A 5,603-nucleotide genomic window follows, 5' to 3' on the forward strand; every position below is an offset into this window, starting at 1 on the left:
CCAACCCTGGGTGTGGATGTAGGTTGGGCCTTCTTTTTCCCTTATAAAGCAGGGTGCAATTTGTTTTCATTCCCTGGATAGGCCCCCGAATCTGCGCAACCTGACCTGTAGCCATGACAGAAGGGAAAATCAGAAAGAAGACATGTACGTAGCTGTAGTGCAACGTAAGCGTAGGACATACATGACAGGGTGCAAGGCTTACGCAGGGGAATGGTACGAGGGGATAAGAAAGTTACAAGGCTTACCTGATTGGAGGATAGAGTAAGAGGGGGTGGAGTAGAGTTGATGTGAAGGCACGTGGGTGTAGGAAGGTCCGCAGTCTAGAGCAGCAGGTCAGCAGGAACGTTCCCGCCCGCCCACCCGCCCTTAATAGGGAGGGTTTGGGATAATTATTAGTTGAACATGAGTGCCGGTGGTGGTAGGGTCCTTGACGGCTGTTATACAATTTATACTGTTCAAGATGAGGTTTTGGAAAAGTTAGGACCCATCATAGGTATGGAGTCCTCCCGGGTGGTCTGGCGGCTGGCCAGACTGACGGGCTAATAAGTTGGGGGTCTGTGGTCAATTGGTAAGTCCCCGAGGCAAGTTGGCGGCTGGGGACGAATGCCATAAAAAGTTGGGATTACAGGCTCAAGAAGAAATGGGGTCGTCAGGGATCAACAACTGTTTATCTGATGAGCTGGTTTTGGGTATAAGAAAATAGATGGCAAAATAAAATGGTTTACAGAAGTTTTAAATAAAAAGTTTAGTTTGGTTTATTGTTAAAATAAAGGCCTAAAAGGCCATTTACATCCAGCAGGTGTCTGTGTCATTATTTATAGAATAAGGTATAAAAGGGGTGTACATGTATGGATTGGCGTAGTAAGGTATCTGGCTACCTTGTCATGCTGCAGCACATTGACCACAGAATGCGTTGTATTCTGCAAGATGGTCACATCTGCATTGGAACCTTCAAAGCATTTGACAAGCATATGAATCTTATGTGATTGTGATTAGTTTAGGAAGATCAAGCCTAAGAACTTAAAACAGCTAGAAAGAGAAGAGAAGAAGGTAATAGGGTTGGTTTTACTACCTGGGGAGTATTTAATATCCATGACAGTAGAAGGTCCACCTCCAAAAGATACCGTTATTGCTAGAGTACCAATGGCTGGAGCAGTTGTAGGACCCGCAGCTGGGAGGGCAGCTGGTAGAGGTGATACCGCAACCCCCTGCTGACTTAGAAGGACCATCAGAGGTGTGGGAGGACCATCACAGCAGGTGATAACACCTCAGATCTGAGGCAAGGTTGCTGCTGCAGCAGCCACAGCTAGCATTGCTGGGGCCCCAACACAGTATGCTGCTGGAGGATGTGGAGGTCCACCTTCACCAATGGGCCAGGGAGCCCACCCACCAAGCATGATGGGCCCACCTCCAGGCATGAGGCCAACCATTGGTAAACCAATGGGCATGCCCCCAGGCAGAGGAGAGCCAATGGGAATGCTCGCACCTAATATGAGACCAACCCCAACTAAAATGAGAGGTCCTTTACCACCAGGCATGAGGTCAGTCAGACCATGATCCAAGCCATCTGTAGACTTATCTTATACATCTGACGTTCCTCATTTACATAGTTAGTCTGGCTGAAAAAGACACAAGTCCATCTAGTTCAACCAATAACCAATATTTGTTCTTCCATTATGGAACTGCTGTAGTTACCGTAAATGTTTTGTAATTTTTCATTGTAAATTGTTTTTAATTAAGCTAAACTAAAAGAAAAACATAAGAAAAAAATGGAACTGGGTGAATTAGGGCAAAAGATTGATGGGAATCGGTAGCCTGAAAAGAACCAACATGTAGGTAAAAGTCTGGTGCTTAGACACTCCCTTGGGGCAGGACCAAAACAGGGAAGGAGATAGAGGGAACCTACAGCCAAGCAAAGTTGAAGAGCTGGTAGGCACCCCCTTGTTAACGTGTAAGGAACAGCGTTGCGGTTATATCATGGAAAGAAGGGGATGATGTACAACTTTACTGAAAGAACTTTTCAACCCGTTCATGGTTACAGTAAAACATTGAAAAGGCTGTCGTGTGGACAATCATTTATTTCATGAGGTGGGCCTCAAGCCAGGAAATCGTGAGTAACCTAGATGGCGGAGATCCCCCATAAAATCAGTGATTGGTACCCCATCTCATTCCTGTCCCAGGAAGAAGATAGAAGGTGCCCTGGGCCAGCAAGTTGTTTGCTTTTCCCACAGGTGCTGCATTGTGTATCATATATCTGTACATAGGAGCAGAATTTAGAAGATGGCATAGAAAAAAAGTTTATTGAGGTGTAATGCTGTGTACCCCAAGTATGACTTATAATTATCATTTGTACAAGACCAAACGCTTTCTTTGCTTATCTCCAAATAGTGACCCCCCCTCGGAGGCTGCAGGGGAACATTATTCCCCCTAGGACCACACTCCATCTCCTGAGATATCAAGGCACCACCTGCTTGATGGAGTAGGAACTACACCTGCCAACGCATGGCCTGGCTAAAGCATGAATTCTTCAAGTTTCACTTGAATACTTAGGAGGAGGATTCTATGTCTAATGGAGGTTTGACTGGTAACTCTTAAAGTTTTCAGCCCAAAATCCCATCACTCCATATGGTTGTCTGGATGCTATATGGTCTTTTCCACTGGAACTCTCTTCTAACTCTGCTCTCCAGCAATTACTCCAAGCTTGTTCTACTGACAAAGTTGTCTCCTGCGCAGAAAGCGAGGACAAGGTTTGCAAAACGACAGCAATAAAAAGTTAAGAGGGGTTCACCATGCCAAACAACTCGTGATTTGGCAGGGTAGTGTAAAGAGAGTCTGATTCCTCCTTCTGAGAGTTGTTTGCAAATGGGGACAAATCCTTTTCTCTGTTGGGTGACCGAGGCTAAGAAGTCCTAAAAAAAAAAAAAATCCCTATCCACCCAGTGAGCTCTTATTTTTGGTAGACATGGTATGTGCTTCCCTTATCAGTGTAGCACCCTAGGTAGGTGCTAGGATAGTTAAGTAATAGTGTTTGTTTTTCGATTTTCAGATTTAGTTGCCACGCTGTAGTCAGTGTGGCTGCATTTATTTGGTAGGCAAAAGCAAAAATTCTTCTCCCTGTATATCCAGTGAAGCTGTAATCTGCTAGTCAGGTCTGCTCTCTGCTTTCTGGATGATAGGTGTGAAGCTATTGAGATGGCAGCATGAATATGGATACAGCCCCAACATAGAGGCAGGCTCTGATGATGGCATGGTGGGAGACTGTATTTACTCAGTGAACACACTGAGCTCCGGGTCTTGTCCCAGAGTGGAGGAGTCCAACCTGTAGGGGGCACACTGCCCTTTCAGGCACAGGCTGTCATGAGGAGGCCTCAGGGGGGCAACCTGAGGGAGGAAAGCAGAGGCTCGGGTGCTCAGAAGAAGCTGATTGAAGGAAGCTGTCTGCCATAGATCAGTTTGGTATCACTGGAGAGGATGCCCCAGTAGAAGTCCTAGTAGGACGAAACGTGTCGGGCCAGATACACCACTCCATATATTGCTTTTATTGAATAGTGATCACTTTTATTCATGCATGTCAGTTTTTATCAATTAAAACCTACCATTTTGACCTGCTCTATTGGAGCACCATTTTTTCTTCTGATTCATTCATTGGGTCTGTGCTACCCTTCCAAGGGGCATTGCATATTTATCCACTGGTCCTCTTTGGATTTTTTGCTGACACCTTTGACTGCTGGATCCATCTATATGACTAGATATCAACATTTGATCGATTGTAAGTCGTTCATCGGTCCCTCTCGTGGCTAATATCATCGGGAGATCAGCGGGGCGCACCCCCAACTCTCCAGGATTCCTGTGACTGTCCAGACCTCTGCCGATTGGGATAATCCATGCTTGATTGACCTGTTGTCACTGACAGTCGGGTCCAACAGCTCCGGGTAAGTGTGTATAATGCCACGTACACATGATCGGACTATCCGGACTATCCGGACTTAGTCCAACGGACAACCCGCTGGAATTTGCAGCGGAGGTCCACCGGACTTTCCGAACGAGCCTGCACACACACGACCGGACTTTTGAAATATACGGACTTGCCCACACACGGTGTAAAGTCCATTCATTTTGAACGTGGCTCCAGGTAGCCGGGACTAGCGAAGGAAGTCAATGTCAATGCCTCCATCGGCGAGATTGACACCTCGATAGCCCCGTCACCTGGTATGGATTTAAAGGGGAAGCCCTACCCCGAAAAAACAGCGTGAGGCTCCCCCCAAAGTCCATAGCAGACCCTTATCTGAGTACGCAGCCCAGCCGGTCAGGAAAGGGGGTGGGGACGAGGGAGCACCCCCCCTCGTGAGCCATACCAGGCCACGTGCCCTCAACATGGGGGGGTGCTTTGGGGAAGGGGGCCCTGCGGCCCCCTACCCCAAAGCACCTTGTCCCCATGTTGAAGAAAACAAGGGCCTCTTCCCGACAACCCTGGCCATTGGTTGTCGGGGTCTTCGGGCGGGGGGGTTTATCGGAATCCGGGAGCCCCCTTTAATAAGGGGGCCCCAAGATGCCGGTCCCCAACCCTATGTGAAGGAGTATGGGGTACAATGTACCCATACCCATTCACCTGGTGAAAAAAGTGTAAATAAAAAAAACACACAACACAAGTTTTTTAAATAATTTATTAGATAGCTCCGGTGGTCTTCTCTTCTTCCGTCTTGGGGGGTCTTCTCGCCGAACTCCTCCGCTATCTTCTGTTCTTTTGCTAGCTCTTTTACTAGCGGAGGAGCCCGGATTTCTCTTTCGTGCCAGGCCTTCCCTATCTTCTTATAGCTCTTTTACTAGCTCTGGCCCGGTTTTCTATTGCTGCCGCCGCCTTCTTCTCTTCTTCTTCTTCCTTGCGATGTTGACACGACGCTCTCTCTGGTCGCAATGGCAGGGACTCGTTGTGCTGTGACTTATATAGGGACAGGGGGCACGGCCACCGGGTGATGTCAAATGGTGACTCTGCCCCTTATGATGTCACAGTCCCAGCATCCTCCGGTCCGCCGGACTTTCCAAACGAGTGGACCTGCACACAAACGACCGGACTTTTCCGACGGACTAGGTCCGGTGGACAATCCGCCGAACTATGGCGGGAGTCCTCCGGAATTTTGAAATGAACGGACTTGCCCACACATGGAGTAAAGTCCATTAATTTTGCACATGGCTCCAGGTAGCCAGGACTAGCGAAGGAAGTGAATGCATCCTCCGGGACTGTGACATTATAAGGGGCGGGGTCACCATGTGACATCACCCGGTGACCCCGCCCCTTGTCCCTATATAAGTCGCTGCACAATGAATCCCTGCCATTGCGGCCAGAGAGAGAGTCGTGTCAACATTGCAAGGAAGAAGAAGAGAAAAAAGGCGGTGGCGACGGCAACAGAAGACCGGGCCAACGCTAGTAAAAGAGCTATAAGAAGATAGCGGAGGCCCGGCAAGAAGAACCGAAGAGCGAGACGAGACCCCCGAAGAGCGGGACAAGACCCCGAAGTCGAAAGAAGACCCCCGGACAGCGCCGGCGATGATGAAGAAGAAAGCCGGGCTCCTGGTAAAAGAGCTAGCAAAAGAGCAGAAGATAG

General features: G+C 48.4%; 1 pseudogene; it reads left to right on the forward strand.

Moving 5' to 3' along the window:
* Positions 1 to 884: 884 nt before the first annotated feature.
* On the forward strand, positions 885 to 1,557 carry LOC143986486 (small nuclear ribonucleoprotein-associated protein N-like; annotated as a pseudogene).
* Positions 1,558 to 5,603: the final 4,046 nt, after the last annotated feature.

The sequence above is a fragment of the Lithobates pipiens genome, unplaced genomic scaffold, assembly GCF_037356315.1.
Source record: "Lithobates pipiens isolate NorthernLeopardFrog02 unplaced genomic scaffold, aLitPip1_a1.2 Scaffold_162, whole genome shotgun sequence".
Taxonomy (NCBI): Eukaryota; Metazoa; Chordata; class Amphibia; order Anura; family Ranidae; genus Lithobates; species Lithobates pipiens.